The following is a 12440-nucleotide window of genomic DNA, read 5'->3' as shown; positions in this document are numbered from 1 at the left end:
TAACTCAACTTATATTTTTATTCTCTCTTTCCTTTGTCAGTACTGTAGTTCACGCACTTACCCCCTCTGTCTACACTATTTCAGATTGCTAATGGGTGTCTCTGCTTCCAGACCCTTCCAATCCCTGCCCAGGTGCTTCTTTCACATTGCCACGTGGATTTCTCCACAAACTACACACACACACACACACACACACACACACACACACACACACTTCAGAGAACTGCACCGAAACCTGTAATGACTCCCCGTTGCCCAGAGCCCCTTTACAGCCCTCATCTGTATCCACTTTGCCTTCATGGCAAGTATTACCACACTAATCTCCTTACAAAAATGCTCCTAAGAGGTTACTTGGTTAGAAACGAGTTTTCTGTGTGTATTACTTATCTTTTAACTATCAAAGGTAACTGAAGAAAAAAATGATTTAAAAGTTTCAAGCTATTTCTACTTTCCAGAAGATGGCCTTTATTATATAGTGCCAAGAGGCTGGGCATTTGGGCTGCGTGCTCTGGCATCTTGGGACCTCTATCTGCCTGACGACTGCTCACTTGTCTTTGAGGCTCAGAGGTCACCTCCTCTGTACAAGCTTCCTCTCCCCCCAATCAGGCAGTCGTTCCTCCACCTCCCATACATATCTCGGGTACGTATTTCGGGTGTGTTTGTCTGTATCATTAGAACGTGCGTTCCTCCCAGGCTGTGTTCTTATCTCATTCATCTTGTGCACCCAGACATCTAGTCGTTGCCTGAGATCCCCAGCCTCTCTCTAAAGTACACTTTTATGTTTTATAGGCATGCAGGAAACTGTTGAAGTCAGCAGCAAAGCATAAATTATTGGCTTTTCTTTGGAAATTCTTTCCTAAAACCAGGGGGAAAAGAGAAAAAAAAAAAAACAACACAGGCACCATGAAGCAGAAACTGACGCTGTACTCTAACGGACACTGCTTTTCCTTTTTCATCTGGGCATTTCGACATGGCACAGAACCAGCTGGTCATTCTGAAATTACGACCTCTGGGCTCCCCAGGTTTACCCCTGCAAGAACCCAAGTACTGCCTGGTTTGAACCTAAGACGAAGGGCTATTAGTCCTACACAAAGTTTCAGGAGTTGTCTGTGGTACCATCCAGGCACTAGCCATGAGTCTGCCAAGTGACTAGTTTACATCACCATTCGTTAGAAGCTCTGCATTGACTCTGTTGACGGTTGACTAACTTGGAAGACAGCTGAGCACAAACAAAGCTGGGGCAAAGCTGAAACCTTTTGCTAAACGTCGAGTTGCCGTTAGAATGCATTTCATAGACTGTAGGGTACAGATGTCATTGTTCTCACCAAAGAAGCAATTGCTTCCTCTGAACACGCTGACAGGCCTGCATGTGTCCATAGACTATCACCGCCCTCAGAACACTTTACCATGTTTTAAATCTGTTGAAGAATGAAAAAAAAAAAAAAATCAAATGTGTTTCACAAAACTGGATCATAAAAATGAACTTGGCTAGAGCTGGCTTTGATCTAAGATTTCGAATCATGCCCTAGACAAATCAAAGAAATAAAAAAAAAAAAGATTGGGAGGTTAGCTGAGACATCATTGCAGAAATGTTAAATACAGCAGGGTGTTAAGGGCAGGAAGACTTGACTCCCTTAAGGGCAGAAGAAACTGATGCAAAATTAAACTGAACCTTTGAAAAAAAATTGCTGTACAACAATATCTGTGTAAATTAATCCATATTTGAATATTATATACACTAAAGACAAATGATTGATTACTTATTTTCGTTCCATATGCAAAAGGAGATCTCTTAACTGCCTGCTGCTTTACCTACTCACTTAAATACCTGAGCTGTATTTTCTTCTTAGAGCAGGCTGACGGCCCGTGACACATGGGTGTTTCCCAGCTGTATCCCCTAGACTTTTCCTTTCATCCACCACTGCTTACCCATTTCATTTGTTCACAAAATTATATGTGTCACTAGACCCTGTTATAGCTAACATTTTATTAAACATTATGTGAACCGATAACATGAAAATGTAAAAGGAAAGGGTTTCTTCTCTCATTGAAAGCCAAGCTGAGCATAAGAAAAATCAGTAGAATTGAAGCACTAAACATGCTATTATTTGATACCTGGTGGAGACGTCTGACAGGGGCTCCACTCCACTTCGCTGTACGGTAGAAAGTAACGCAACACTGTAAAACAGCTCTACCCCAACAAAAATCAATTAATTAACTAAGTTTTTAAAAAGCCAAACCAAACAAAGCAGGCTGCCGAGGTGCAGAAAGGGCAGGACTGCAGACCTGCCCAGTCCCAGTGCTGCGTTCAGGGTGTTGACTCTGCCCCCATCCTCCACAAGCTGTTCACGACTAAGGTTTCAACTGCTCCCTCAGAAATATGCAAAACCTGCTCTGAGGGCCCCCTCGCCTAATTTCCCATCAAAGAACTAGAACTCCGGCTACTTGACTAACTTCTCAATCTACTGAATCTTGAGACATCAGAGCTGCTTCACGTATCTGCAACACTCAGGGAAATAAGACAGTTCACACTCGGTCATATTTGATGTTTGTATTAACAGCCCTTCTATTTTTAACATAATTCACATCTTTGGTTGCTATTTGATTTCCTCTGGTCTTAATTCGGAGACCAGGATTTCTCTTTTTTTAACCTAAAAAATTTACCCACTGTGACAGTTCCAAGTATATCAAAGTGTAAAATTAATGCCAACCTCATTTCTTGGGGGGCGGGGGAAGGTGTATACTTGTATATGTGTATTATGTTTCTGGTTCAAATGTGAATTTTGCTGGGTGTTGTTTTGGCAATTTTGGAATTTGTGGGGTTTCCCAGTGAAGTGATTTCTGTACAATTATGCTTATTAAAAAAATCTTAAAACACCACAGATTCACAATCATAGATCCTGTTATTTCTGAAATGGAAGAAACCTGCTATCCTTACACTTGGGGAAAAGGAACCAAATGGGACTTGGTGAGTACACGTCACTTGATGACATGGCTGTGGGAAAGAGGAACCAGGGCAGGAAGGGAATCATGGTCGACGGGGTCTACATCACACATCCACAGTATTGAAAGAAGAGCGTGTGGCTTCCTTAACTTGGGTCTACGAAGCAATAACGCATTTCTGATAACAGACTGGGCACATCTTATATAAAATGAAAGAGGTATTTGCCTAGAGACTCGACAATCTAATCAAGGAACTCAAGGTAGATTTTAAGATGAAAAAGGAGAAACAGAGACTGGGTCACAAAAGAGCTGGCATTTGTACTCAGACGGCTCAGCTCCAGGGTCTGCGCTTGTAACCACGAAACTAAGCTGCACAGAAATATAGGGCCTGGTGAGTAGCAAAGTAAGACCATAAGCGCCATTTCAGAAACCCCATAGTTCAAAGAGAAAAGGTATCAAGAATAACACCAGGAATCCAGACAGTCTTCTTTTTCCAGAGAAATTACAGGCAGACCTTGTTTTATTGCGCTTTTGCTTTACTGCACTTGGCAGATACCGTGTTTTTTAGAAACTGAAGGTGTGTGGCAACCCTGCATTGAGCAAGTCTATCTGCACCATTTTTCCAACAGCATTTGTTCACTTCCTGTCTCTGGGTCACACTTTGGTAATTCTTGCGATATTTCATACTTTGCCATTATTATTATAAGTGTTGATCAGTGATCTTTGATGTTACTACTATGACTCGCTGAACGCTCAGATGACGGTTCGCATTTCTTAGCAAGAAAGTATAATTAAGGTCTATGTATTGTTTTTTGAGACATAATGCTATTGCACACTTAGACTACAGTATAGTGTAAACATGACTTTTATATGCATTGGGAAACCAAAAATTTCATGTGACGCGCTTTATTGCGATACTCGTTTTCCTGCGGTGTCTGGCACTGAACCTGCAGTGTCTCTGAGGTCGGCCTGTACTAAGCCCACACCCACACCTGGCCCATTACAGAGCACGTACCTGGGCTCAGGAACATAAATGACCTGAACCCATGATGACTGCCATGGCTTGAGAAGAATGTTCAAAACCATAAATCCTGACGCCAGAATCTGGAGAGTTTTCAGATAACAGTCCCCAGAAAGGTCCGTTGTACAGAACTTCTCTGACATCACAGAGATCACACAGCAAGGCAGTTCCCAGCCGGAACCTGCAGTCCAGAGTGATCCTGGCACACAGCACACCGGGAAAAGGCTAAGGGTAGAAGTGGGAAAGCTCAGGAGCCTATTTCTTTGTTTCTCCAAACTCATGGAGAGAAGTGACTATCACAGCCTGCCTGTAAGTCATAGCTGTACATGTACATTATTTACTCCCAGCCTGCTTACTTTTGTGGATTTTCTTTTATCACCCTTTGCAAATTCTCTACGGCCTGCAACACTCACCTTATCTGAGATCCTTACCTCTGGGAATCTGCTCTGGGCACCCTCACCTAAACTTCCTACTTATATTCGTCTGTCCAATTCCCACCCAGCCTTCAAGGAGAGTTTCAAATTCTCTCCCATCTCAAAGTCGTTTATGATAATTCTGGAAGTGATTCTATGGACTTAGAATCAAATGGACTTAATCAAATTAGCGGTTGACCACATCTGACTCTATAGATGACTTCTGACTTTTATGTACCTCATAGGGTAGTTGTAAAAATTAAATGTGTTGGTTAAAATAATTCATGTAAACTGTTTAGCACAGTTTGTGGCATATAGTAAGTGTTCAGTGTTAGCTATTATTATGATTATTTCTGATTTTTTATCATTATTACATTATTTTATGCTATTATTAAACCATGATATTTTATTTAATTTCATTAAACATATCCTTGGCCTTTCCAACAAGGATAAAGGCAATGTTCTATCTAGTTCGCCCCAAATTCCCGAAACTCCTAACCCTGTGCTAAACATAGAATGTATTGCCAATAAATACTTAGACGGTTAAAAACGGGACCCTAAAATTGTTAACAAATACTGCCTTTTTACACTCTGCAGTTTCTGAATCACGTCCAGGTAGTAAAACAGGTGGGACCATTCTTACCAAAGATTTACAGTACAAATAGTTGTTAAAAATCTCTGTCAAGGCAATCTGTCACTCTAAAAAAAAACGAGGTGGTCTTGACCCCAAGATCTCAGGTGAGCTGTAAATTCTCAGGAGAAGATGGCTTATAGCCGACCATCAATGTGCAGACACGTTTTCACATACATTTCAGAAGCTTGTGTCAGCTCACAAATCTCCTCGTCAGGTGGAGCCCAGAAGATTCCAAAACCCTAAGTCAGCAGATCCATTCGACAACGTATATATTTGTGTTTTAGAAACATCACCCCGGAAGCAGCTGAGAAGGAATGAGTTGCATGTGACGGGTGAAACAAGGGGCGAATTAGAGGCTGCAACCAGGGCCAGAGGAGGAAACTGCAGACCTGATGGAAGCAACGCAGGGGAGGACCCAGAGGTCTGGAACAGCCGCCCGCTACGACTTCCCCAGGGCTAGCTTCTCTGTGCTCAGTCCCCTCCTGCATGAAGCCCTCCAGTCTCTGGATTCTGCAAATGCGGTGAATTCTACCACCATGGAGGTCGCATGCCTCCTATCACAGATCTCACAATTTTTCTCAGATCTTACAAATTAATTTCTCATCCCTAGAGTTGGTCGTTATTACTCAAAGCACAATTCAGCAGCCTGAGAATTTCCATTTGATCTCTTCTCTCTTTACATTTTCAGCCTAGATTTCTCTTTTATTTTCATTTATTCTTTCTCAGAAGGCAAGATGAAATTAATTTATAAATAAACGTACGAGGAAAATATTCCACACTGCTAGTAATCAAACAATTTGAGGTATCACTATTTAGCTGTTGAGCAAAAAGACAATTCTTTTCCAAACGACAACCAGTACTTCCAAAGGTGAAGTAAAGCTGCTAAGTTCACAGTTGCTGAAGGCACTGCAAGTTGATATAAACATTTTAGAAAACAGGTTAGAAAAAGCTATTAGGAGCCCGCCCCCCACCCCCCAAAAAAAGAATTAAGCAGCATGCCCTTTGACCTTGTAATCCCACCTATAGAAAATTACCCTTAAGAAATAATCAAAATGGAGTGAAAACATTCACAGAATATGTTCACTGCAACATCATTTCAAATAGGCAAATATTGGGAGCAATTTTAATGATTAGTTGAATTACCTGTTTCATGATAAAATAGCACCTTGTGTTTTCCCTAACATCTCTAACTAAATATCTATATAAAATTTTCAAAGTAAAAATGATCAAGACAATGAAAAAATAAGTAAAAACAGATGTGTAGTGAACAAGACGCATGTGAACCCAAGTGTAATTGCTGTTGCTGAAGATGACATTGCACAATCAAAGATAAATTAATAGTAAGTGTAGAACCCAGAGCTATACCTGGCTTGTGTGCTCCAGAGGCTGGGTGTTCAACCACTCCTTTCTACTGCCCACCCATTATATGCCCTTCAAATTGTTCCCTATTTTAAAACATGATAGCTCAGTGTGATTCTAGATGCCAGACAGAAATCCCCATACACTGAGGTGGAAGTACAAAGTTTAAAACGTTTCTAGAAAGTAATATTTATCAAGATCCATATTGTTCAAGCAGTGAACATTCGCCTCTAAAAATCTACTCTCTAAAAGAAGTATCACATACTGAGGAACTATGGCTAATTTTTTTAGGTGTGATATGATACAGTTGCCACAATATTTAGAGTCCTTATTTTTGAGCAGCACCTCCTGGCATGTTAATGATGTCTGGGATTTGTTTCAAAACAACCTGGGGATGAGAGTGTGTAGATAAAACAGGATGGGCTGTGAGTTTTTAATTGCTGAAGCTGGTGATGGGAGAAGAAGATTCCTGCAGTAAAATATTCTCCCCTCTGTTGTATCTATTTGACACTTTGCATAATAAAATGTTAAAAACTCATCAGAGATGCACTGATGGTTCAAGGATAAGCATGCTGGTCTACATGAAATAGTCACTGCTGCCAGTAACTAAAATACCCAGCCATAGGGAAATCATCATATGAATTATAGCATATCTATAGGTTCATGTATTATGCATCCGTTAAGAATTCCTGTTTCCAAGGGCAAGTTCATGATATTACAAAAATGTTCATTATATACTAAGTGGAAATATCTTGTATGAACACTAAAAACCATGTACAATATGGTTTTTGTAGGGAGGACCCCTCAAAATTTGGGGGGAAGACCTTTTTCCAGAGAAGAAAGTTGGAAAGAAATTGTTATTAGAATATTCAAATATTAACAATGGTTATCCCTTTGTAGTCTTGGGTGGTTTTCATTTTCTTTTAAAAATTTTTTTTCCTTTTCCAATATTTCTACCATGACAATGAATTATTTTTATATTCAGCAAAAAGTCAGTGCTTTCAGGAATTTAAAAAGCAAAATGAAACCTGAGTTTGTGCAGAGAGTAAAAGACTCTTGACCAGTGACACCACATCTCGGGTCACTGCTCAACCACTAGAGCCCTTGCGGTGGAGGCCCATTACCTCCCTGGCTGACGGGGCTGGTAGCCACTCACCCATGGGCATTCTGGAAGCCAGGGCTCAGAGGCACAAATGGGACCCTCATCCATATCCCTCCCACATGTGGAAAGACATGCGCAGTGGAGTAATTATAAAAAGAAGAACTATAAAGAGAAATGAACAACTGAGCAAAGTCATGGAACACAGACGGGTATTACATGTTGTGTACAGAGGTAACAGCAGAGGCAAGTCGTGCTGCTTCCAGGTGTCCCCAGGTAAAATAGAAAAACAATTTGAAATGCACCAAAAAACCCCACAACTTAGGTAGAAGATTTAGTCATTGTCAAAGGGTCATTATGAATTTTCCATTAGTGTAAAAATTCTTGAAACAAACAAAATTAAAGAGGTCTCAATAAACGGAAAGATATCCTGTGTGGATCAGGATAATTAATATTGTTAAAATATCCATACTTTCCAAAGCCATGTACAGAGACAACGCAATCCTTATCAAAATTCCAATGGCATTTTTCACAGAAATAGAAAAAAAGCAATCCTAAAATTCACAAGGAACAGCAAAAGACCCTGAATAGACAAAGCAATCTCGAGAAAGAAGAACAAAGCTGGAGGTTTCACATGTCCTAATTACAAACTATGTTACAGATTAACCCCTGTATTTACAGTCAACTAATATTTGATGCAGGAGCCAAGAATACTCAATGGGGAAAGAATAGTCTCTTCAATAAATGGTCTTGGGAAAGCTGGATAATCTCATGCAAAAGAATGAAGCTGGACCCCATCTTATGCCACCCACAAAAAATAACTTGAAATGGATTAAAGACTCTAAATGAAAAACCTGAAACTGTAAAACTCCTAGAAGAAAGCATAGGAAAAAAATCTTCCTTGACTTTTTTTGGATAGAACACCAAAAGCACAAGCAACAAAATCAAAAATCAACGAGTAGAACTACCTCAACAAAAAAGCTTCTTCACAGAAGAAGAAACAACCGACAAATGAAAAGGAAACCTGTGGAATGGGAGAAAATATTTGCAAACCATATATCTGATCAGGGATTAATATCTAAAATGTATAAGGAACTCATTTAACTCAGGAGCAAAAGAACAAGCTAATTTAAAAATGGGCCAAGGACTTGAACAGATGTTTTCCTAAAAGAGACATTCAGATGGTCAACAGGTACATGAAAGCATGCTCAACCTCACTAATCACTAAGAAAATGCAAATCGAAACCACAATGAGACATCACCTCCCACCTGTCAGAATGGCTATTATCAAAAAAACAACAAATAACAAATGCTGGCGAGGGTGTGGAGAAAAGGGAACCCTTGTGCACTGCTGATGGGAATGTAAATTGGTGCAGCCACTATGGAAAACAATATGGAGGTTCCTCAAAAAAATTAAAAATAGAACTACTGTATGATCCAGCAATCCCATTTCTATATATATATATATATATATACCATATACAATGAAATATTATCCAGCCATGAGAAAGAAGGAAATCCTGCCATTTGTGGCAACATAAGTGGATCTTGAGGGCATTATGCTGAGTGAAATAAGTCAGGAAGAAAAAGACAAATACTGAATTATCTCAGTTGTATGTGGAATCTAAAAAAGCAGAACTCATAGAAACAGAGAGTAGAGTGATGGTAACCAGGCGCTGGGGGTAGAAGAAATGGGGAGAGGCTGGTCAAAGATTATGAACTTCCAGTTATAAGATGAATGAGTTCTGGGGATCTGATGAACCACATGGTGACTCTAATTAATAATACTGCATTATCTACTTGACAGGTGCTAAGAGAGTAGATCTTAAAAGTTCTCACAATGAAAAAAATAATAATAATTATGTGAGTTACAGAGGTGCTAACTAACCCTCCCATAGTGATCATTTCACAATATATAAGTGTATCAAATCATCACACTGTATACCTTAAACTTATAATATGTTGCATGTCAATTATATCTCAATAAAGCTGGGAAATAAGTAAATAAATACGTCTCTAATGCCGGCGTGGGGGGGGCGGGGGGGGTGGAAAAGACAGCTCAGGTTGAAGACAGTAACTGACACAAGAACAAGGTCAGTTTCCTACTAGCTTAAAAATTCCCAGTCCAAAATCTTTGTCATTCATCTTCATTTACATTCATAAGCACATCAAATGGAAGCTCCTTGCCAGGATCTGGGTGACGGGGCTCATCTGATTGTCGTGCTACCAGGAAGGACACCACGCACGGAGTTGTTCACACGCACCCTTGCTTGGGCATTAACTCTCAGACAACCTGAGTATTTGCTAATGCTGGATGCATCCTTGGACTTAAAGTGCATGAAAAAGTCCTGGATCCAAATGATTCTCTGGCCTATGAACACGTGAACTCGGCCAAATGTTTTTTAAGTCCAATCTCAGAAAAGTAGCTTTCTTAAGAGCGTGGACTTCACAATCCCTCTCTTGCTAGGTGTTAAAAACTTCACACTGTCCCCACCAAACAGAAACAGCTTCTCCTTGTATTTCAGTGCCTCGGCCCCTAAGAACACACTCAAGTCACATCCACAAACCATCGGGAATCATGAGAGGTAAAAAGCATTCTTAGCTCTCCTGATTCCACAGCTTACAATCTTGATTTCTTATCATCTTTCTTTGATTTTTTGGTCAAAAACATGTAACGTCCATATGCATTTTTCTCACCTGCTTTATACAACTTCTAGTTAAATAAATTCTGATCTTCAAGGAAAATTTCCGTCTCCTTATGCTTCTCAGGGAACTACTGTCCAGTGGTGCACATTATAATACAAGCATGCACACTTCTGAGGAATGAAGCTTTAACTCCCCTACTGGCTGCTGTCTGTATGTATCTGTAGCAAATATAGCCCCCAAATATATTTATTCTTACCAAAAGTCTTCAAATTGAATAATCTCAGTTTGCAGGTGGTGTTTTTAATCTTGAAGCCTTTCTACGAGAAGAAAAAAGAGAGGAAAAAACCTACCTAATTATGGTTAATCTTTGAAGTAAAAATGAGAATTCTAGAATTCTAAAATCAACATCCTTCTTAGTCACATGTGTGAGTTCCAGGAAAATTTTAAAAAAAAAGAAACAGATATCTGAATCAGTAAATGAGTCAGAAATGCCCAGAAATATGCTTCACGTCATAATACCCAGCACCTTTGGAAATCATGAATACCTGTGCCACAGAAGATGTACATATTAAAGTTCACACCGCAACTAGAGTTTCCCTACAATATCAGTTTCAAATGACAGCCTGAGGTTTTTTGCAACAGCATTTGTCAGAAGAAGTCATTTCATTTCTTATTATTAATTCCATTTGTACTATAGTGTATTCGCTGGAAACTTTATTGATCCTTGCTCCATCTAACTTTGGCTTTCACAACACAGGCGACAAAACTTTAGTTTGCAAGAGAAATCGCTATTATAACCTACTCACTGCTGACGGTGACGACATTGACAAAATCATGGCTGGAGAGCTGCGGTACTGAGGCCAGCTGAAAAGAATTCCTGTTTCAGAATTAAAATGTCATCTCTTAGGTACACATACTCACATCTCCATAGGCATGTGGGGCGCTTGGGACACATCAGTATACACGACATGCAGGAGCCCCTGCCCTCGGTCAGCTTACAGTCTCCCGGACCTTTCTTTGGAGGTAACACCCTCCCAAAATTGCCCAAAACTTAACAGCCTTCTCAGTCCAAATGTGAGAATGGCAGCCCGCCTTCTACACCTAAGCAAACAGAATCTGTATCCTTTGGACAATCCCATTAGTCCATTGCTGCTTCCTGCCACGTGGTGGCCGACACCCGTGGTCCCAGTTCCACGGATGGTGCTGCTGCTGAGTGTGACTTTGATGCTGGTCAGCTGAGCTGATACGCATTCGGTTCCCGCACAGACCCAGGTGGCTCTTAAGGAGGATAACCTAATTCCCTCCAAATTAGAACGAGCCAGGACAGCCTATCCACTGCCTGGGCTCCCTTTGTCGCCAACCTCAGCTTGCCCCAAGGGGGCAAACCCAGGAGCGCTAGGCTGAGGCTGAGGCCTCCTGTAGACCTTGAGCCACCACCCCTCTGCCCTTCTAAGAAATCCGCATCCCCAGACACCAGGAAGCCGCTCCCTTTTCACCTGGGAACCCAGAGTCTGAGTATACCTCTCTGCTTAGAAATCAGAAGGACCCTCTACAATCTCCAGAAGGCACTACACTATTCATTCACTTTCCAAACACTGATTGACGACCTACTCTGTGTCAGGCTCTACCCTCAGCACCAACTGCCCCCAGGAAGGCCCTCTGTGGAGGAAGCTGCCTTCACACCTGCAAACGGTGACAACATGACTTTCTGACAGTTCCCTCCCTAGAATAAAAGGGGGAAGAACCACCATAAATGGGACACTCAGTTGGGCATCCTATTACATATCATATATATATATATACACACACACACACACACACACACACATATACACATATGTATTATAAATTTTTAAAAATCCAGGTGATAATGAACACAGTGATGATGGAAATTACCATCAATTCCTTTACAAGAAACATTTCCACTAAAATTATTTTAGAAAGAAAATACACCTGAATTCTGAAACAAGCCAGTTCTGCAGCTGTTTTTGTGGGTTTTTTTTTTTTCTTTTCTAAAATCCTATGTAAATAATTTTCTACTGACATGATCTAATCAGGTATGTATTTCTTAAGAAAACTTTCTGCTTAGGACAAATCATTGACTCAGAAGGTTAGAAGAGTCCACCCCACTCTCAGCTCTCGACCCCGTGTCTCCCAAGTGGCCATCAGCCTATGAAGATACCTCCAAGTTCAGGGCACTCCCTCTTGAGTCCCCCTTACCCGGGTCTCAGCAGCTCTGGCAGGAGTGAGCATGCACGCTGCATCAGACTATCTGTCTCCCTCTAGCTTCAAGCTGTTGGTTCTGTTATATTTTTGAGTCATATA

General features: G+C 40.7%; 1 long non-coding RNA gene across 1 annotated transcript in view; it reads right to left on the bottom strand.

Moving 5' to 3' along the window:
* Positions 1-12440, bottom strand: part of LOC309633380 — a 463676-nt gene that overhangs the window by 328079 nt on the left and 123157 nt on the right. The gene's annotated exons all lie outside the window — the stretch shown is intronic.

This window comes from Balaenoptera borealis (assembly GCF_965194805.1).
Source record: "Balaenoptera borealis genome assembly, chromosome: 8".
NCBI lineage: Eukaryota > Metazoa > Chordata > Mammalia > Artiodactyla > Balaenopteridae > Balaenoptera > Balaenoptera borealis.
This window is presented reverse-complemented; position numbering and strand designations above follow the sequence as displayed.